This window comes from Trachinotus anak, unplaced genomic scaffold (genome assembly GCF_046630095.1).
Source record: "Trachinotus anak isolate AG129_WGS33_773 ecotype Australia unplaced genomic scaffold, CSIRO_AGI_Tana_v1 ptg000004l, whole genome shotgun sequence".
Lineage (NCBI taxonomy): Eukaryota > Metazoa > Chordata > Actinopteri > Carangiformes > Carangidae > Trachinotus > Trachinotus anak.
The window spans coordinates 15,012,136-15,035,710 of NW_027273855.1; the positions used below are offsets into that span (position 1 = coordinate 15,012,136).

The 23,575-nt window shown below is 41.2% G+C and overlaps 1 protein-coding gene and 1 long non-coding RNA gene across 2 annotated transcripts in view; one reads left to right on the plus strand and one right to left on the minus strand.

Moving 5' to 3' along the window:
- The window catches only part of LOC139620595 (uncharacterized), a 217,741-nt gene extending 204,534 nt beyond the window's left edge, over positions 1-13,207 (plus strand). The window contains exons 3-4 of the long non-coding RNA XR_011690849.1: positions 12,623-12,846; positions 13,083-13,207. This is a non-coding gene — a long non-coding RNA (uncharacterized lncRNA). The remainder of the gene's footprint in view (positions 1-12,622; positions 12,847-13,082) is intronic.
- The window catches only part of LOC139620594 (chemokine-like protein TAFA-2), a 77,744-nt gene extending 54,437 nt beyond the window's left edge, over positions 1-23,307 (minus strand). Inside the window, exon 1 of the mRNA XM_071476289.1 lies at positions 22,667-23,307. The gene's annotated coding sequence lies outside the window, so the exon portion shown is untranslated. The remainder of the gene's footprint in view (positions 1-22,666) is intronic.
- Positions 23,308-23,575: the final 268 nt, after the last annotated feature.

The window sequence follows — 23,575 nt, forward strand, 5'->3', positions numbered from 1 at the left end:
AGCTAAAAGAAAGAAAACAGTCAGACGAGACACTCTTGAAACTTGTCCAATCTCCTCTTCAGCATTGTCAAATTAGCTTTTATTTAATTAATAAGCCAAAGCTTAGGTCTCAAACTAATGTTTTATCCACAAAGAGAGGCTTTTTTGGTGGCGGCTTTGAGGGCAATGGGAGCAAGTTGTGAGCACAGCATTTAAAAATATTATCACATTTTAAGTTGATATGGCAAAGTTCTTAACAAACTAGCGCTCATTTACACATCCGGCAGGATATGTAGCAACATTATTACTCATTTCCAGTCGTGTTTGGTGCTGAGCAGGTACAATGGGTTATTATAGTGTTCTCGCTGACAGCAGCTGCCTGCTGTGGCTGAAAACAACGCTGTGAAAGTGGTGAGAGTGAACCACAACAGTAAGGCTGTTAACCGGACACCTGAACAATGAGCTGAAACTCAATATAAAGCTCAATAGAGCCGAAGGGAGCCGCAGAGTCAGGTGCTAATGCTCTCGTAGGTTCATCATTGCGAGCAACCCCTTTCACACTGCCACATTGTTTTCACATTGTCATTTGATACATTGTTATTATACATATATTAATTATAGCTGCTTTAAACTTTTTTCTCTGCCAATGTGTGTGCTGTGGAAGCAGGATAAAGCCCCAGTAGCAAGAGTTGGACTGTTTCTGAGTCTGAGTTTGAGATGATTAGGTTTTCTACATCCTGTTAATCTGGGCGGACAGTCGCTTCCACTGTCACTGTAAGTTGACTAAATCATTTATACTGCTCAGCCTCATTCACTCTTTTGCTTGCAGCACATACACGCACGCACTCATGCCTCTGTTTCCATGGCGTTATATTCACAACAAGAAAATAACATTTACATGGCCAAGGCAAAGCACCTAATCAAATCCAGAGCTACATCTAGACAAAGAGTAAACATGGATGCACATTCATGTCACGTGCATGCATGTGTGCGTGGATGTGTGTATGCCTTTGAGTGTGTGTCTGAATGTGTATGCATCTGTGTGTGTCTCAGAGAGAAAGGCAGCCGGGAGAGTGTGCATGCATTTCTAGTTGGTATTCCAGGGTGGCTTGTTGTGAGTGTGGTTTCCCACAATTCTTATCAGAGTTGTGATCACAGAAAACAGGTCTCCGCAAATGGAACACATCCCTCCCTCACACTATCAGGGACACACACACACACACACACACACACACACACACACACACAGTCATTCCTATGTTTCTCTGTTTGTGATTCACTTTCTTGAGTCGAATTCAATCATCAACTTATAACACAGCTGAAAAACATGCACCTAAGAACATGAATGCAGTTTGGAAGAATCTGAGGTAAGTATGTGTCTGTCTTATGAATATATAAGAGTTTTTGTTTTGGAAATCCTGCTCAGTACCAGAAGAGGAAATCTGCCTGGGGATGGATAAAACAATTGCTGGCTTAGAAAAATTTGAAAACAAAGGGTGAAAATGCACCTAATACAAAGTAAAGAGGTTGACATTTTGGTGGTTTTAGGGATAAAAGGGGTTAAAAAAAAAAAAAAAAAAAAAAGGCAAATGGCTGCCAGGTTGGATTTGAATTAGCCTCTGTCACCCTGCAGTTTCATTCCTGAGATGGAAACACTCATGTATCCTCGCTTTCATCAAGAATTGGTCTAATTGACAGGCCAGTGATGTAGTGTGGTAACTCAGAGTACATAAGCTGTGTACCCACATTAAAGCAACACAGCACTTCAATAGCAGTGAGGCAGATCTGCATGCTGATATGCTGAGGAATGCATCACACAGAGCAGTTCGTGGAGAGGTAAAAAAAAAAAAAAGTGACGAGAAAAATACTTGGATAAGAAGAATCTTGTTCAAAATCTGGCTTTGCTTCATTCTGGGAAATGTGTCCTAGTTAGCACCCTGCTGCTCAGTACACATACACACACACACACACACACACAGCAGCACACTCACACACACATGCACGCACACACACACATACACACACATTCCTATGCTGCTAATGAACAGGCTGCTTTTTCACTTGGGATTTCTCCCACTATATGTTTCTTTTTCTCTACCTTTACCCCATCCCTCTATCCCTCCTCCCCTTCCTTCTGCATTCCCATGACAGCTCCTCCTCTCCAGGGTTTAGGTATTTGACGTGTGTCATTCATACACACTCAGAGTGGCGAGTTGTGAACCTACGCACATGCACATTTGTATGCAAATAGAACACAAAATGAAAAAGCACCTTCCTCCTTAAAAAACAAGCCAACACAAATGTAATGAAATAGTAATGAAATACTCTTTGTGCTTGCTCTTTCTCTCTCTCTCTCTCTCACACACACACATCTGTGATCTGAGGTGGCCCTCAGTCAGTGAATACATTAGCACGAGTCAGTATGACACCTTATAAGTGACTGTGCTGTATCTGCATCTGCAAATTGGATGAACAAATGAATCTATAATTCTCAAACATCACAGGCGATTTGAAATGCGTCAATCCCCCGATCTGTAATGTATTCATGTTATTCATCTTCACGCTTGCTATACACAACCCTTCTTATTCAAATACTTGTTTTCACATCCTTTTAATCATATTTGCATGGATTAATTTTCAGAATGTTTAAAGCATTGAGTCTCTCGCCTATAGTTAGCTCGACAAAACTGAGATACACTTGCATCATAGTTTAACATTTCATCGTGTGATATGTGTGGTAATTGAAGCAAATAGTTATTTCTCATCTTTTGTTGCAGGTCACAGTTATGTTTCATCAAAGACTTACAGCTGTGATCCTCAGTGTCAAACAGCCTTCATTTTCAGGCAGACTTCAAACAGTTCATTTTCAGTCAGTCGTAAAAGCTGTTTTACTCGGAGGCAGAAGACCATGGTTTGCTCAAGCCAGGTTGAAAACCTTTGAAAATTATCTAGTGTATGCAGATGTGTGTTACAGAAATTGCACTGGAGAAAAGGCAGAAAGAGAAATGGAAAGAGAGAATAGCTCGTCATCACTGATGTCAGTTAAGGAAACACAAAGTGAAAACGGGTGCCAACTTGGCTGTTTGAAATCTCATTTTCAGTTCAGTGAATCTCTAACACGGGGGATTCTGGGATGTGTAAAAGAGAGAATGAATTTAAACTTTTACCACCCACTGTTCAGCCTGCAGTATGCTAGCACCATGTACAACTCTGAGTGCTAGTGCACTGAAAGACTACACACCAGTCACATCAGTCTATTAAACTATGATCTTTTAGGTCATTCTGGTCACTCTCAGAAAGCCGTGTCATAAAAATCATCCATGTACAACGGCCTCTGTACCATCAAAGCAGTCTTGCAGTCCACCGATGGGATTAATGTGCTAAAACCTTATGTCCAAATTCACTGTAGGCAGTGTAAGAGTGTTTGCTTCAGCTTATACCAGGTCTGGACCTTTACGTGGTTTTTGATGATTAGGCATTGTGCACCTTTTAGGCGACAAAAGAGCAAAGTATGCTCCACAGGATGTGCTGGTGTTGAGTGAGGTAAATCAATTTATACTTTAATATCCTTCCAAAACATTACATTTAGGCCACATGAAGCAAGAACTTGTGTATAAATACAATTATTATAAAAAAATATAATAAATAATAATAAACATAATAAATAAACTAAATCCACCATCACTCAGTATTTGAGTGAGTTTGTAATACTGTAATGTACTTTAATGCCTCCATTTCCACTGCTGGCAGTTAGTTTGGTAATGTGCACAAGCCAGCATAGGCAGGAGAAGTTGAGAGCTTTTGTGAATGTCACAGGTTGTGGCTATTACCTGAACATTGTTAGCAACTATTTTCAAAAGAAAGTAGCTAAAGCCTGCTCGGAAAATTCACTAAATGTGATCTGTGACATCATAACATAACAATCTTTACAAAAAAAGTATTAAAAAGTCAGTTACTAGCTATATATCATTGACTGTAACTATTTATCAAGCTGCTGTGTTATCTTATCAATATGCACTTAAATCTACCTCGAATTTCAAATTATAGTCTTCAAAAGCAGTATCATGATGAGAGATTATAGCGACATTGGAATAACTCACGCTTGGTAAAAAAAAAAAGCTAAATCATTTTGACCAAAAACAAATGACAAGGAGTTTCACCAATCATCAATGGAGATCAATGATTTGTTGCCAGGTAGGCACATTCACAACTCGTTCACGCTGATTTCTGGCTGATGATTGGTTGAGTTAATGTGCTGCTGCTTTCTTCCACTCACTGAAAACAGTCAGTTGATAGAGCCACAACATTAACTGGGAATAAAGTTGATACCAGTGTGGCCCCTTCTGTAGCATGTTCTAAAAAGATGCGTTCAGTTACTTCTTACCAACATCATTGTAAGGGTCTGATGATCAAAAAATAGTCAGTTTGTTTTAATTAAGGCAGAACACTCTTCCAAAGAGAGGGTGGCTGTTAAAGAGAAAAAGGTTTTTGGTTTTGTTTTTTTGACACCATATGTGTTGTGTTTGTATTTTTGTGCCGAGGGACCTAAGGAGGACACCAGACACCTAAAGAAATTTCCTGTGGTGCCAATAAATGATAGTGTTGCATTTGCCCCCCCTCACTGGCTTCACTATCTAGCAGCTGTAGTTAGCTGTAGGGCGCTATCTCACAGACAAGGCTACATCAGAAGCAACAGCGAGCAAACAATTAAGTGATCCTGGAGATTTAAGAATTACAGAAGCAGCAGTCTGTTTTTCAGCTTATGCTGGCACTAATGCAAACTAGTAGATGAAATTTGGAGGATTTTTACCAAGCTGTATGGAGAGTTTTTGGTCTTGTGTGTGTGTGTGTGTGTGTGTGTGTGTGTGTGTGTGTGTGTGTGTGTGTGAGAGAGAGAGAGAGACAGAGAGAGAATGGGTGGGGGGTGGGGGTGGGGGTGGGGGGGCTGGTCCATAATTAAACGTGATTCCTGTTGAACACACACATACAATACATCCATGCACACCCATTCACACCACCTGATTATGCCTGATTACAGACTGCTGTCTTCAGGGTGTGACAGCAATTCAGATGTATAACTCAGCACACACACCATCCCGCTGGCAGCACAAGCCCTCCTACACACACACACAGCCAGTGTCCCAATGCCCCTGACAGCATATTGCCAAAATAAACAGCATCAGCCTTGTCAACACAGAGATTGCTCACACACTCAGATACACACCTGATCGTCACAAACACAAATCCACACACTCTCTCCATAAACACATCTGGCAATGAGAGATGTGCAGACACACAGACAGCAGGGAGATGAGGATCAGTGGGGTATTGATATTACAAACACACATGCATACACCTGCTCTCTCTCTCTCTCTCTCTCTCTCTCTCTCTCTCTCTCTCTCTCTCTCTCTCTCTCTCTCTCTCTCTCTCTCTCTCTCTCTCTCTCTCTCTCTCACACACACACACACATGCACACACACACTCACACACACACTCCACCCCTGACAGAGATGCAGACTGTTACTGACAGACTGGAGGACAAGTGATTTCCTGGCAGCCATCGTCTCTTGCCTCTTAATCCAAGCAGTGGGAGGCAGGCGGTACTGGCATCTGAGACCAGTGTATGGGATCCTCTCATATCTGACCTTTAACACAGCCAGACCAGAGCAGGTAAAGGTCTACAGCTCTCCAGTGACTTGCACAGATTTGATCCTGCACACAAGAGCAAAAGCAAGACAGGGAGCGAGAGGGAAAGAGAGTCCTTGAATAAAAACCTATTAGCTACACAGAAAAGTGTGTTCCTCTTCTTTCATTTCAAGATCACTCATTCAGATTTCTATTTTTCTCAATAAAGCTTTATGCTTATGAGATGATATTAGAAAAAGCTTGAAATGGTTTGACATTCTCTGAGTATCAGCATATTCTCTGGACTATTCTGTGTATCCCAGGTTTTAATATACATAAACACAGAATAAGGACTGAATAGGTTGCCTTTCTCTATGCCCCAGTTAAAACACATTCACAACACATGATGTAGTCATTGAGAAAATAAATGTCCCAGTATCCCTATGAATTAAGTTCATTTTGGACAATTCTGCTGTGTGCAGTTTACGTCCATTGTTGGGGTATCTACTTTGAAAGTGGCCCGTTATAATGAAACTATTTCACATCAAGAAATATCTGCATTGTTGAGTAATATACAGTGATGAGCAAATGTGCTCACTTTTTTCCTGTAATTACAAGCTAACATTAAAGGACTACTCCAACCTAAACACACATATTGTTCTTATAGAGTTAGATAATAATATCATATCTGCCTTTTATAGGTGAAGCTAAAGCTGCATCATAACTCCCTGTAAGAGCAGCTTGTCTTTCTGTTTTTCTACAAAAACAACATGGTAATAAGTGAGCTTTAAAGGCAGTGGTAGATTTTGTTACTATTGGACAGTCAAGCTGGCTGTTTATGCTACACTCATTGGCTTCTGACTGTAGCTACATATCCAAAGTACAGATATGAGTGTGGTAATGATCTCTTCATCTTTATCCTAAAGTGTAAATGTATGCCCAAGGACTAGCATGCCCTTAAAAAGTAAGGGTGTAGAAGTCTAGGTGATGTATGGGCTTATAGCACATCTGACTATCAGACTGGAGTTTGCATCCTGTTGCATCCTATTTTAGCCCAGGAAAGTTGCAATGATGTGGCATGGTATTCTGGCAAGTATTAATCATCAGGCAACGACCTCCCACATCCACAGCGCTCTCTAGCCAGGAAAAAGGAGATAAGGGCAAGCTTTGACCTGCCACCCGTACCCATGACACCTGCCACACTGGTCAATCAGCCAGGGGTGCCACGTCTGTCAGGGCCAGGGTGAGCTGAGTATCTGGTCACCAAGCAGTTTAATCTCCAACAGATTCCCACCACCTGGCTCTACTGGCATTGGACCAAGCCCCACAGCCCTCCATTCTGGCAACTCCCACTGTCATGTAGCAGAGGGTTCAAGAGGAACTCTACTGGAGATGGATGGATGGTGCACATAAGTGCACGTGGACCATGCATGCTTTTTTGAACCTCCATCTCTTAGAGAGAACTGTTTGGGCACATTATCTTCTGTATTCCCCTGATTAGTCCTGCTGCATGCTGGGTACAGTTGGAGCCATGGGTGGCCCGTAGGCTATACTGCTGCATAAGTGTATGTGAATACATGAATGTTTGCCTCAGGGGAGGATTTGCTCTTGGGTCTTTGATTACCAGTTTGCAGTCAGGCTTTTCAAAATGGCACAATTCTTCAAGTCCCCTTCAGCAATATAGCATGTTCTGTAGCTTGTAGCTAAATCCCCATGTGTTGGATGAGGACTTAGCATTTTGGCTTGGCTGTCCACTTCTTTGTTGTAAATGTGTGTGCTGCAGAATTGTTTTAAGTCTCTGAATGGAGTGTGAGGTTAACCATTTATGGCGTAGCTTCAAACAGATGCTGATGTAAAGAGCATAAATGTTTCCCTTAGTTTTGTAGAATAGTAAAGAAAATCACATTTTGTACTGGCTGTAATTTGCAGAGCTGAACTGGCTGCACTGCAGCATAACCAACAGGAATCTCTGATAAAATTTGGACACAGCAGCTTCATTTCCCTATCCTCCAAATCCTTCACTCAGCACATTATCAGCATTTGTACACACACAAAAAAACAAAGATATGCACACAGACCCACACTCTGTCCCTATTCCACAACACCCCCACACACATATTTCGTTTTGCAAAAGGTTTAACTAAAGGATGCAGCTGTCTTCTGTATAAACTTACAGTCCCTGTGTGTATATACAGGCTGTGACAATCTATGACATCTTTTGGGTTGCTGTAAGAACAAAGAGGAAGTCAAATCAAAGTCAGATCTTCCACTGTGAACACACTGGCACACACACATGCACGAGGGGGAAGAAGCAATTTAATTAAGGCTACAGCTACTGGATCGTTTCATTTTTTATTAACTATTTGCTTTTTGATTAATCACATTTTTTTCACAGTAAAACATTAAACAAAACACAAATTTCCCACAACAGTAAACAACAATCAGACCTTACAAAACAATGAAATCAGAGAAGAAAATCAAAAACAAACAAATTACTAAGACAAAAGACAAAAATGTTGCCAGGGCAGAGGGGATACTTATCAGAAATAAGCATCCACTTATTGTAGTTTTGCACACATGCATCAGCAGGAGTTCAATTATTTTTCCAGCGCAGAGAAAAGAGAGTCTTCAAATTTCAGAAGCCAAAACCTGCAAATATTTTGTGTGTTTACACGGTAACTCACTGAAAAGATTAATAGATGCTCTAACCTGGCTATGCTTCAGTGTTTTAAATATAATATTGACTACATACCATCTATAACTGTGATCTTTTTTTTGAGGCTAACCCTAACACTCTTCATTAATATGCATGACAGTAAATCTGACTGCATTGAATTAAACTAAATTAAGTTGTTTTAAATTGAGACACAGAGCACGTGCGCTGCAGGAATAGAAGAGACAGACATGCCTTTCAACACTGCAGCCCTGAAGGAATAACATAAACATCACCATCTGATCCAGTCACATTAAATGTCGTGACTATATTCTGTTTCCCTTATGAAAGTCCACAGCGTTCCACAAATCATGGTTATTAATCACAGTAAGAGAGAATTTGTTCACCTAAGCCTCCTGGTTGCTTATTTTTCACAGTCTCATTGAGCAGAGAAAGTTAAAAGGCGCAGGCACTGGGCACTCACTCGAGATAACAACAAAACAGCATCTTCGCAACCCAACATTATTCCACAGTGGAGCAAATTTAGAACTCATATTTGTGCTGTATCCATCCACCACTTGAAGGGCATAGTCAAAGAAATTGAGAACCCAGACTGAAATGGATAAGTGTAAGACAAGAAAAGAAGCTGAGAGGCAGGGAGTCACGGAGCGAGGAAGACAGACAGAGGGAGTGGGAGAAATAGAGAGGAATGGTTAGTAGGTGTGGACCTTGAAAAGCTTTTGTTCTCTCAACACGGAGGGTTAGAGAGGCAGCACTTGGCAGTTGGTTCAAAGCAACAAACTCTAAATCAATCTTTGACAGCTTGTCCAAACAGACTCACGCACAGACACGCATGCACACACACACACACACAAAAAGGACATGCACACAACAGAAAGCACAAACAAGCAGATAATACCAGACACTTTGTAGTAGACCTGTGTTGTGAAAAAGAGAAAAGGTTTTCAAGCACACCCTGTATAGCATGGTATGCTTGAAATAGGAGAGAGTGTGGTTTGATACTGAGACTATGTGTGTGTGCAAGTGTGTGTATGTGTATGAAAGTGTGCGTTAGCGTGTGGCCAATGCTGTGTTTCTTTAATGAGCTCGGTTTACACACTTCGTTAATTGGCTGGCACAGCAAAGGACTGTCCAAGATCTACAGACCAGTCTACACACACACGCACATCTCCATTTCACTGTGCTTATTTATTCATGTATTAGTTAGTTTGTTCCACTAGGTTCACTTGCAGGCTGCTGTGGTAATTGCCACTATATTCTCTGCATTGATTTCCACTCCTCCTGCAACACTCTGTAGCACGCATGCCCGCGCACACACACACACACACACACACCCATGCATATGAAGCCGCTGACTAAATGGAAGTGCCTTTTCTTTGCAAACCTGTTTTCGCGAGAAACAAAGCGAGTGCAAATTGTATTCTCAGTCATTTTATCTCTCCATTTATCCATTTACCTGTATTTCCCTAACATGCATTCATTCATGTAACAAAGAGATGAAGAAGTGCAAGCATTCTGGGAGGGAAGAGAGCTGAACTTTCTTTCAGCACACTTCTCATCACACTTGCTGTAAAAATAGCATCAACCCCACAATCCCGAGTAACGTTCTGTCTGCTTGCAGCTCAGGGCTTGTGAGCAATGGGAGGTACAGTGGAGCGATTTTGCTGTTACTGCACAACCAATACAGAGCAGCCAGACTCAGTCCACATAGGCATTCTGTTCGAGCTGGATGTGATAGTCCATTCAGACTGGACTGTGTGTGTGTGTGTGTGTGTGTGTGTGTGTGTGTGTGTGAGTGAAAGAGAGAGAGAGAGCCATGCTAAATATGATTACAGATGGGAATGGTGTACATGTGTGTGTATGAGTGTGTGTTGCGGTGTGTGTTTGTGCACATGTGGGCAGGCAGGACAGGAGGTCTGCAGGGAGAGATAACTGCTCAAATCTGTCCTCTCCTTCTCACTCACACCCTTCTGCTCAGACCTCTAAAAGCTTACCCCTAGGCTTACCCTGCACGCACACACCAGCGCACACCCATACACCCACACATGTACGTACACACAGGATCCTCACATCAACCCTATCCCCAACTCCCATTTCAGTCTTCACCGTTGCGTCCAAAGCAGTTGGAAAAAGAAATGAGAGAGACAGAAACAGAGAGACAACAAAAAAGAGACATGGAAAACAAGTCCATTAGTAAAGCTAAGTCCAGTCAGGATTATAATCTATTAATGAGGGTGCAAGACACAAGTTCACACATGCATGCACATATACGCACATATGCATTCACTTGCACTAGGAAATGCACACACATTCAGGGAATGAGAGGGCAAGTTGGAGAGCAGTCGTTTAATATTTAAACAGGATGCTTTAAAGTTGATGTTGAATTGGGATGACACAGGAAGACGCAGAGTTTCCCGAAAAAAAAAAAAAGATGACTCAAATCTCAAGCATTCTGCAGGTAATTTATACTGCATGAAAAACAAACTCCACACAATGCTTGCTTCAAAAATCTCAATCTTTTGTTTATCCTCCATGTTAACACTTTCAAGAATTCCTTTGTTTTTTCAGTAGCTGTTCTTCCTTTGCTGTGACCCGCTGCCCTGACCTCGCCTCTCTCTCCCCATGAACAAACAACTCCTCGTCAGATGGATTTTCTCTACACCATGCCTCATTGCATTATCCCCTCTTTTCCAAACACCTTTGGGGGTGAGGAGGACCATGTTATGTCAAGGAGCTTCAACCATCAACCATCTCCCCACGCTGCAAAGTCTAAACCGTGAACAAATCTGTCCTTAAAGCAGCTGACCCCCCCCCCCCACCCTCCACCTCTACCTCTGACAGACAACCGGAGGGCAGCATTCTCATCATCATGTGGGTGCCCAGAATTTCAGGCAGTGACACGACAGAAATGATTGTGATCTTATGCACTCATGTCATGCATACCAAGTGGGCTGCAGTGACCACTGTGACCATCTTTGTTTCCATAGTAAATATAAACTGGTGTTTAGAAGGGCACCTGACATATGGTGCACTTCAGACCGGGCATATACACAGTCCTCTGAATCCAGTTGCAGGCATGCAGGCAACCTGCATGTATTTCCGGGTTTATAAATCTGGTGAAAAAATTATGTATGCATATTTCTGTCTTTGTGTGTACACAGAGTTTCTGTTGTGAATCTTGAGTTGTATTACTGTCCTAGAGTTTGTACTAGTGTTTGTACCTCACTGCACACTATCCCTGCAGCACCACAGACAGCTGCCGCTCTGGTCAGCACCACGGACAGTTCCCCAATTCTCAAAGAGGGGCCTGAAGGCCTTTGGGGCTTCATTAGTACAGTATTCCCACCTCTAAGCAGAGTATATAAAGAATACCCTCAGCTCAGTCTGACAGTAATGCCTCCAGCATATTACACAGAAACTGTCGCCTCTTTCCTTACCACCTTTACATTTTCAAGAAATTCAAGAAAGATTGATGACAGTCTCTCTAACAGGGTTAAAGTATGTAACAGGTACTGCTTAGATGTTACATTTCATGTTCATGGTGAGGAGCTTTAACTAATAAACATTTAATACTCACACTCTCACTGCTCACTCCCTGGCTTATCCCCTGCTGTAATCTGTTTTATGATTTGGCGCTATACAAATAAAATTCAATTGAATTGAATTGAATTAAAACGCATATGGTCATCGACTTTGGTTGCTCATTAAGAAATATGTTCAGATTCACAATGAAAACAGTAAGTGAGTAAGTATATTTATGCTAAATTTTGTACTGCTACTCCACTACATTATAGAGGGAATTCCTGTACTCTACTTTTGCTACATCAGCCTGTCTTCATTTTTGGACTTTTCTGTTTTTCTTAAATACTGAACACTTTTAGTTCTTTGAGCCAACTCACAGACATATGAAATTTGGCAAAGGGTCCTAACTTGACACTGCTTTACATATCAGTCAAAGGGGCCATTTTATTGCAGAACGAGTGCTTTTACTATTTAAATTAAGTGTATTTTACCAATAATACTGCTGTACTTTTACCTAAGTAGTATTTTGAATGCAGGACTTGTAATAGAGTGTTGTTGCTACTTTTATTTAAGTTAAAGATCTGGGTTTTTCTTCCACTACTTCCTTTCATAGGAAATAAACATTTGAAATAAGAACTAAACTTTGCTGCTTATTTATCACAGACATGCTAAGTCCAAAGCATTTCTGTGTGAGATAAGAGGAGAAAACGTGTAAAAGACATATTGACAAAAATAACTGACAATGTAATTCCCTGTGACCGAAAGCCCTAAAGCCATCAGCATCACAAATTAAGCTCCTCTTTGTGCTCTTCTCTGCCACAGCTGCAGCCCGGGAGAGGACACAAGGCCGACTCAGCCTCATCACATAAAGGCAGGCAGAATGCTAATAAAGTTGGATTCAATCAAATTGAAAGCAGTCTTTTGGTAATTCATGGCTTTAAAATTAGAATTCTTGTTCTGCATTCAGGGCCTCTCTCTGTCTCTTCCACACAGCCTGAGTTTTATCCTGACTGGAACTGAAAGAATGATGTGTTATCTACAAACATGTAAGGCATTTTTTTACTTTAATTCCTCAAGAACATAAATACTTAAAAGTACTCTAATTCTAATTTATCTTAAAGTGATTATGTTTTATTGTAACATCATCCTTGGTGTAATGTTCCATTTCCTACAGTAGCTATAATTTTTTTGCAGTCACTGCTGCTTTTTCTTCCTCACCATTTGTTGATTAAGTCTTGTTTTCTGTGGGCATTGACACATATCTTTGTGTCCTCTGCCTCAGGGGCTAACACTAAGTCTGAGCTGAGCAACAAGTTCCTGTAATGAACAACTGCGGCTGCTGGCGGAAATATAAAGGGCATTGTTATCTGTCCACCAAATGGGTTTCTCCAGAAATCACCAATCCAGCACTGGATGTTTAGGATGACAAATAGCAAATGTAAAAGCTAGATCACAGTTGTTTGGTTCAGACAGAAACAGAGCACTCAAACATGTTAATTTATTATCATTTGAAGAAGTTGCAGGTTAATACTTAAAACCCACCCAAACGGCACATGTGCATGGCTATGGTTGTCTCCCTGTGTGTGCCCTCACAGTGCTGTGGCTAATGGCAGTGTCATAATATTAGTCATATTAGGAAAGGATTAGTAAGAGAAACCGTCTTAAGGATGTGATCCCTGGGAGGGGGTGCCAGATGCTGCTTGTATTACTGTCAGCCCTGTCTCGCACACACACTGGGAGCCTAGCAGCCTCGCCTGCTTTCTTCAATAGGATCTGTTGAGAAACATGACACACTGAAGCGCACCACCTACTGTAGCTCATTCCCCTCTTCCACTGTGGTTTTTTTTTTTTTTTTATCTCATCTATTGAAGTGCTGGTGTGAAGCATTTCTCGTAGAAAAACAGAAATGCTCCGGCTGTGTTGGAGGGTGAAGCGTACGGATTAGGAGAAACAGTCCTTCGCTCTCAAGCTTCTTAACAAGGTGTTCCCTCTTAACCGGGCAGACTGTGTCATTTATACTTGAAGCCAAAGTGACAAACTTCTCAGTTAGGTGCATAGCGTACGGCACTGTGTGTTTCTGAAAATGCAGTGTTGGCAAGTGGAGGGCACACGTGAGGCGCCTCACCAGCCACAAAGCTTAACAGTCAGACTGCTTAAATTATGCTTAAGCAGAAAAGTATTTCAATATTTCATTTTTATCTTATTTTATTTATTTTTTTTAATGTTTTTTCCAAGGTGTGTTCTCTTCCTGAATGGTGTTTTCTTCTGAACGAATGACACAGTTAGATGAAGTAGCCAAGCTGAGTTTGATGGGTGGAGCATGTTGAGAATATAGCTGAGTAAATGTAACAGTCTCTTCTACAGCTGGAATCATAGGTTGGTGCACCGAGCTACACTTCAGGACCTGAATTAATTCCACACGCTGCTTCTCACATGCTTTGGTGTCGTGGTTATCCAGTTAGCACAGCTTTGCTCGTGTCCATTTTCACTGCTTAGCTTAGTTTACTGGTAGGTCAGCGGGTCAAGTTGACTGTGAATTTTAAAGAGCAAACTCTAACTGAGCACAAGGCAAACTACTTCAAATGGTCTGATGTGGTTATAGATTGTACATTTTTTATTTTAAACAGGTTATTACAGTTTGAATATTTCATCCTTCCCCATGTTCAGACAAATTTGAATAAAAAACCCCACAGCATTTTTTGTGTATAGCCACATCCATCCACCATGGATTGACGTGTTGACATTGAGTATTAATGTGTGTGTGTTTGTGCATGTGTATTTCTCCGTCTTCTTTGTTATCACTGCCATTAGTGAGCTTCACCACAACCACCCGCAAAACTGCACTAATTACTGCTGTGTATGTGCTCCAGCTCAAACATACCAATCTACAGTATATAAAGCTTCATACTGAATATATAATTGCATAATTAGATTTAATTGCATGTGCTGTGGGCTTGCCTGACAACCTAATGAGGCAGTCATAAAATAGCTAGTGGTTCCACTTATAAGAACATAATAAAAGACTACAAGATAAAAGGAGGTACACAGACAAACACAGGCAGCCAGAAGGATAGGCCCAGAGCTACACACAGGCAAAAAAGGAGTAGAAATTATTAAAGGATAGAAAAGACAGAGTGAGTGACTGATTTTACCACTGTCATTATACTCTGCCAACAGTGGCTCAGTTCATCAGAGTCCCTGCGGTTCCAGTGTCACAGCCTTTGGGACATCATTTGCTCCCTACCTGTCCTCACTCCTCACCATTGCCGAAGGAATGACCAAGGCAAGAGTCACACAAACATACCTCGGGAGAGCAGAGATAGGACACACACACACACACACACACACACACACAAGGCCAGGCCTAATTATGCTGGCCTAATGACCACAGTGATTGCTGTCTATTTGATGTTGATGAAGAAAGCTGCTGGAGCTGGAGGGTTGTGGGTGTGGTGTAGCTCTGACTTGTGGCTAACAGCTCCTCTTTGTCGTCAGCCGTAATGAGTCAGCTCTGATGCCACCACAGCTACGGTGTCAGTGTTTATAACGTTTATAACTGCTGCTGAAAGCAATACCTCTCATTAGCAGAAGCTATAGCCGCACCAAAAACTGCTGCAACCTGTCAACAATAGTTCACCTGCACCCGCTGAATTTAGCCACCCGTACTGCAGCATCCACCACAGTCTGATGTTTCTGAATATTACTGCTGCGAGTTATACATTTCTGCAACAAAAAACTAATGTACCAAAACTAATTTCCTGATTAGGAAGTTTTTCAAATGTTCTGAGCTTCATAAAAGTAGAGACATGCAACAGTCTGGGCAGACACATGTAGTAGTGAACAGAGGTTAGAGACGACACAGCATTGCAGGAACATCCACAACAAAAGATTATTTTCATTAATCGACTCATCACTTGCTCTATAAAACAGAAAACTCTAATAAAATGTCCATAACAATTTCCTGTAGCCCATGGAGACGTTACCAAATGTCTTGTTTAGTCTAAAACCCAAAGACATTCAATGTTCTATGAAGTTATGACGAGGAAATGCAGGAAATCCAAATATTTAAGAAGTTAGAACCATCAAATGTTTGGCATTTATGATCAACCAATTATAAAAATGGTTGAAGATTAATTGTATTAATAAAAAAATAATAATTTTATTAATAGCATATTTTCTGTCAAATGACTAATCAGTTGTTGCAGGTCTACATGCTGGTCTCTGTCAAAGTCAAAAAAGCTTTATTAGCATGAATGTTAAAGTTACATTTTTGCCAAAGCTATGTTACATATTAGTAAATAATTGTGTTTTACGTGAGTAAAACAAAATAATTGCAGTATGACAAATACACTTTAAACAGTACTGTCCATTACAACAGACTGTATATACACAAACACAAAATCACTGATCAGAATAGAATGAAGATGTTGCAGGCAAATTGATGTTACTGGATTTGGCTGTATCTGGACATAAAATGCAGCTTTGTGAAGGAATTCTTCTTTTGTTTCAGAATAATACAGGGTAATAGGTAACAGGTAAAAAGTAATGTATTACATTGTTCATTACTCAGCTCTCAGCTCCATCAAATGTGCCTTTAAACAACTGGAAATCCTCCACACCCACCAGTCGCATCATTGCATTTAACACATGTGAATACAGAAAACAAGGCAGCTATACAATGTACTAGTACTGAAAATAGATACAATAACTGATATCAACCCTCCATGCCACCTCCATGTAACAGAGCATTGCCGGGGTTAGTAATGTAATGTAAATACCAAATTTCTAATTGTAATCCCTTACACTACTCGTTCCTAACAAAAGTAATCACATTACTGTAACATGCTACAGGTAAAGGCTTATTAAAACATATCAGTACCACACCAACGTTCATCATGTGATCACTGAATTAGCTGACTGCTTAGCTATGAACTTGTAAAAAGAGTTTGTATAGAACTACTTCTGTACTAAACTGAATATAGCAGCTTGGACTTGCAGCAGAATGAACGAACCCCTGCGCTCTGACAGTCTTCTCTTTGGACTAATGAGGTGATGTGATAGGGCAACAGTGAGTGATGCTTTGTCTATGTGTTTGTGTGTACGTGTGTGTGTGTGTGTGGGTTTATACATGAATGTTTTCCAAGTCAGTATATGTGATTGCGTTGCCAGCAATACAATGCTGAAGGGCTTGAGCAAAGCAGCACAAGTGGATGTGCAGAAGGATAATAAGGGAGAGAGAGTGAATAAGAGCATGAGTGAGTGTGTAATTCTGTGTGTGAGAATGCATTGTAAGAGAGTGTGTGTGTGTGTGTTTATGTCTAAGGTGAGTGATGAACTGCCATGTATTTGAGTTAAAAGCCATCCATCACCCTCGTCAGTGACTCTGGGGTCCTGCCGTTACATGTTTCCCTTCATTTACACTGTTAATGGCCATCTCTCTTCACCAAACTCTCTGTTGTGCTGTCTCACTGTTGGTCTCTCTCACTTTCAAATTTACTTTTCTTCCTAAGCTAAGCAATCACATCACTGTTATTTGTCATTACTCTTGGCATTTTGTATACTAAATAATTAATAGATTTACTGAAAATAATAAGCAATCGGTGCTAGATAATAACAATCATTGAGTGCAGACACAAACAGAGAAGACACAGAAAGACACAGAATGACAGAGTTCAACATCATGTCCAAAAAATCACAAAGACTTTTAAATGAACACAATACGGCTGTAACTGGCAAAAGTTTTTTCTCTGACAGAGACAATTAATTTAGGGTTGCAACTACAGAATATTTTTATTATTGGCTCTGCTTTTGATTGTTTTAGCCATTGCAGCCTCCCTCTTTGTTTTAACTGACTTGGCTAATAATTTCCATGTAGTTAATTAAATGTCTTAAAATTGCTTATTTTGTCTGACAAATGATCCCAAACTTGAAGATACTTGGGTTACAGTGATATAAAACAGAAAAAAAATTAAACAAATCCGCACATTTCAGAAGCTGGAACCAGAAAATATTTGGCATTTTACTTTGATCTGACCAAACCAATTACTCAATTCTCAAAGTTATGGGAAATATATTAACAGAGTCAATTTTTTATTTTGTCTGACCAACAGTCCAAAAGAATCTAAATACATTCAAATTGATACAATATGGCAGTAACTGTTTTTTTTTTTATTATTCGTTCATTTCTGATCAATTTAGATCAACTGGTTGACCATTTCATCTACAAAATGTCCCAAAACTGCTTATGATTCCATTTTATAAAAAATCCTCACATTTTTGAGGGCCAGGGAACTGGCAGTTTAGTTTTGTTAATGACCTGACCAAGTACACAGTTATTAAAATAGCGATATCAGAGTTAAATGTGATGCTTTAAAATGTCTTATTTCATCTGACCAACAGTGAGATTAAATGCCATATACGTTCAAATTAATATAGTATGGCAGCTACTGGCAGGGGTGTGGTATTTCTACCTGGCGAATAATATAAATAATTTATTTAGGATCGCAACTACAGATTACTTATATTATTGATTTATTGCTTTTTTTTTTTTTTATAAATTCGTTAATTGTTTCATTCACAAAATATCTAAAAATTGGTTGTTTTGTCTGACAATCTGTCTAAAACCCAAAAACAGAATGTAACAGTGATATTTAAATATAGAGCAGCAGCAATTCCTCTCATTTGAAAACTGACCCTAACGACTGAGTTACCAAAATTCATCTTTTGACAATCAACTGACGAATTGATTATGAATTTTCTCTCATTTGACAACTGAATTTACCAACTATCTGTCCTACGCTGAGACAAAGAGAGGTATTGACAGATACAGTAGACTTCGTGTTTTTCCCATGCAACTCTCTCTTCTCTCCTCTCCATCTGGTCTTCACCCCTTTCTTGCTCTGTAGTCAAGGGAAACGGTGTGAGGGCCACAGAGGTGCTGGGTAAACAGCGGTTCTGCAAAGTGCTTTTCCCGGGCTGTGTATACCTGGGTAATAGAGGCAGTAATGGAGTTTGTTCAGGCTAAGGTAATCCTGGAGCTGTGAGCGCAGCATCTGCTGCTGTTTCCCTCTGCTGTTGTTCTGTTCCACAGCAGGTACCAATGTTTTTGTAGCTGTCACCGTTACTGTCCCACACAAGCCATTTGGGAGCAAAGCCATGCGTGTACGTGTTTGTGTGAATGTGGGTTTCCTGCAAAAAAAAAAAAAAAAGTGTGTATGCATGTGTCAAAAGAAATTGTGTATACATGTGTATTTTGAGCAAACAGGTTTGAGAGACGTGTGTCTGTGGGGGGAGGGGTGTGTGTGTGTCTGTATGTGTGCACGTTTGGTGGAAAAAGTCTGGATCTCTCTCTCTCTCTCCCTCTGTGTGTGTGTGTGTGTGTGTGTGTGTGTGTGTGTGTGTGTGTGTGTGTGTAAAAAGAGAGAAAGAATCTAAAAAATATATGTGTTTGGATGTTATAGCTCACCTTTGGGAGGTGGGATAAGAACAGGGCTGGCGGCTAGGAATGAATTTACAGGGCCCGATCTCCCAGAAACAATTTCTTTATGTGGGTTACACACATTTAGAGTGGCTACTCGTCCCCCCTGGGCCTCAGCACACCACACACAGCTACTGGAGATGGCCAATGAAATACAGAACACCTTTTATAGGACACATGCTTTTTATTTATTTTTATTTATCCCCTGTAGTTTTCTTTCTTTTTTCCCCTCTCTCTCTTTGTCTAGATCTCTGTCACGTTCTTTCTTTTTTCATACTCTCCATTTCTCTTCTCATCACACAAAGCTACAGGAGGTGACAAATGAAAAAGAGATCACTTTTTGTAGGACACATACTGTACTTTTTATTTCTGCTGACTCTCTCTCTCTCTCTCTCTCTCTCTCTTTCTCTTTCTCTCTCTCTCTCTCTCTCTCTCTCTCTCTCTGGACAGGAGCTTTGACATTATTCCCATGGCCCAGGGGGCTTATTGGTATAAGAGAAGGATAAAGGAAGTGAGTGAGAAAAATGCAGGAAAGGGGAGAGTGTGTGTTAAAGGTGCACAGGGAGACATAAAGAAGTTGCAGGATATGGAAACATGAAAGCTTTCTGAATTTATTAGAATGAGTGTGTGTGTGTGTGTGTGTGTGTGTGTGTGTGTGTGTGTGTGTGTTTAATCAAATTACATAATTCTTCAAGCAGAAATGCCACATGGTTGCTTCAGGTTCTACAATGTGAGCATTTGTTGCTGTAGACTTTACAGTATAATATATTCAATATTATTGGCTTTTGGACTGTAGGTTGGACAAAACAAGACATTTGATGAAGTTGCCTTCGACTCTAGATTATTTTAATAGGCATTTTTCACTCTTCTCAATAACTAATCAATCAGTTTGAGAAAAAAATTGGCAGATTAATCAAAACCAAAAATAACTGTTAATTGCAGTCCTAGGAAAAAAGGTAATTTGAGTACACTGCTTTATCCTCTAGATTGCTCTTCATATACAACCATGAGGCATCCATGTGGCATAGGGATCAAGATATCGACTGTGATCTTTGTTGCATCTCTCCTGTCATCCTTTCACTAATTGCGATGCAATGAAGGAATAAAAAGAGAGGAAGAAAATAATTGTAAAAAGCAAACACATTTATCTCCACATACTTGACTGTCCTCCTATGGCTGATGAAGTCATCAGCTTATTTCGAGTCTTAGTTAGGTTTTCTTGTTGGGGAACCCCTAGTAGGTACAGTAATCATGACAGGAGACCGCCTTTCATTTCCTGTGTGAAACCAATATCCAGCATTGTTTCTTTTAACTGTGACCATTCCACACATATTTATTATTGTAGCCAGTAACAATGAAGGCCTGATAGTCCTCAAACTCACTTTCCAAAAATGTCCTTATTAATGTCTAAAACCTCACAAAGCATAAACACACACAAATCCATCTTCCTCACCACCTCATCCTCTCTATCTCTCCTGTTATTGCAGTTACATTGTTTGCCTCGTTTTGGGGGAGCCATAATGCGATTCAGCCAACACTACAATTCATATTTAAGAAATAACACATCAGGACAAGAACTGTAATGTTTTGTTTTATTTCTTGGAGCACTTGTGCAGCCTGTCACAGGAGGGATGCTGCAAATGTTTCCTGAATGACATGGCGTTAGATTTGTAATGATATACTTACATAAGTGCATACAGCATTTTTAAGCTTCATTAAATAAAATTTAAAAAAAATCTAAAAACTAATTTCTCCCGCTGCACATGAACTTCCCACCTCTGTCCTCCATTCTTCTATCTTTCCTTTCGTTCTCTCCATTTCTACCATCCATCTCCTCTCTCTGTCACATCCATGTATCTGCGATCAGTGATGTGAGCAGAGAACCGAAAGCATTTATTGCATTAACTGGTGATGTAACATTTCATGATGGTATTCATCAGCCTGCAGCCACATTAAAAATACATTTAAGAACCATTCTAGTACCAGCTAATCACTGACCACACATTTGTTTCTTTTAATGTATCTCTGTGTCTCCCCATAAACCCCAACATCCAATCATTCTCTGCTCTTCCTGCCACCTCCCTGCATCTTTCTCTCCTGTCAATCATGCCTCACTGTCAGTCCTCTTTCTCCTTATTTTGTAAGTTCCTCCCTCCACTTCTCTGCCTTGCCTCCTCCATGTTCTTCACAGAGGCTGGTGAAAGCAGAGCGAGAGTAAGAGACAAATGACAGATGGAGCAGGACCATGCCATGAACATATTCACAGTTGGGATGACCATATTTGTTTAAATCAAACCAGCTTGTGTTTATAAACAGCTCCTGGTTATGAAAAGAACAGAAAAAAACGAGAAAATAGTGTTGCCTTGTTACTTGCAATAGTATATGTTAACATATCCAGAGGTAAAAGAAGTCACTGTAACACCCACAACACCCCACAGCCTCTCTGATGCACTATTTTGCCACTGTCACCAGCAAAGGATAACTTAGATGAATCACCCTTAACCGTACATCAGGTGATCCATGGCGCTGCGCAGAGGACGCCCAGTAATGGTTTCAGGGTGAGTTTCCCTACATGCTCCACACACGTCTTCTCATTTTTACTGTGTAAAAACTGTGCTCATTATGTCGCTGTCATGTAAAGACAATGCAAACCATCTGTTTTGAAATGGGAGACAAGTAGCCTAATAGTGCGTCACGTCAAACGGGAAGCATAAAGGTTCCTCATCTATTCTTTCTCCGTGGAGCAAGGCGACTTGTCATTCAGTACCACTGGAAATACCACAGCTCATAGAATCAATCAACAAGAAGTAAGACAGCAGTTTCCACCGTTAAACACCAGCTCGGCTTAAAATAGCGCACTGAACCCGGCGCCATATGCCCGTGTACGCACAGCTGAGACCCGTGTGCCCCGGTGTGTGTGTGTGTGTGTGTGTGTGTGTGCGCGCGCGTGTGTATCAGACAGATAGGAAGAGAGAGAGAGTGAGAGAGAGAGGCAAACCTATATGGGCTGTGCAACACCTGAAACAACCGCAATCATTTGTCTTTGCTATAAAATCACAACCGTGATGATAAAAGTCACACCACGCCAGAGCAGGCTGATGAGCAATCTTTTTGCATGACTCTAATGCCTTCATAAAAATCCCTGTCTCATTTTCCTCAAATGGAAGGGATGAAGTGTAATCTATTCCGCGCGTAAATGGTTTTCAAAGACGAGATGACCCAGTGGACTGTTTAACACTCATGTCCATGCGTGACAGGTGTGCCACTAATGTTACTTTTTTATTATTTTATTTTTTTTATCACGCACACTTTTCATTCAGTTAATAAAAAGCGCATTCACACCACCAGAGTGTTCTGCCCAGGTATGAGGGCTTTCCAGTGGCCCATACCTGTTGGCGCGGTGTGGTCTTGTTCTGTTAGCCCAGCAGGTAGACCTCTCTCCTCATAGCCGCTCCGCTACCCGAGACGGAGGAGAGGCTCGCATCCCCTCTCCAGTACCATCAAACGGCTCCTCTCTCACACCGGCCGCTCAGCTTCGACTGGAGCGGAGGAAAAGTTACACCATACCATCCACCTCCGCCGCCGGACTAGAGAGAAAGGGAGCCGGTGGCAGATATGACCTCCTGGGGTAAAAACCAGCGCGCTGCCCCCGCCGCTACTCCGGTGCAAGAAAGGGTCCTCTGAAAGTTCCGTTCCTCTCCTCCTCCTTTGCGCGGCGGGTGAGACAGGAAACTTACTTACTGAGCTTACTTACATACCGTCACAGAGGAAATATCCAACTTTAAACCCCTCAACCAGGCTTTTGTTTTTGCACCGATAATCTCCTCCTTATCCTCTTCACGGGAAAGGATGGGAAAGTAGCCCAGTGTGGCGGGACAGAGGTGCGATGCGGTCGGGGAGTCAGGCAGACTGTTGTTGCGCTCCCGTCTGTCCGTCTGGAAGACACAGAGCGCTGCTGGACTGTCTGCTCTGAAGTGGAGCAGCGCTCCCCAGCGGCCTGGTGAGAAAACAACTGCCGAGAGAGGCTCAAGAAATAAACGTGAATGATACTGCACACTAATGTGAACAAGACCATATGGGCTGCGCCAAGACCTGTTGGGCACATGATATTAGTTGTCTCTAGTCAGCGTAGATTGGCAGACAGACAGAAAGAGGCATGGTCTAATACCTCGGTACAATACGAGAAAGCGCGCATACACACACACACACGGACACACAGTCACACACACACACGGACACACAGTCACACAACTCCAGATGCGTCATCAGTGCCTCTCAGGGGCCAAATCCTGGACATG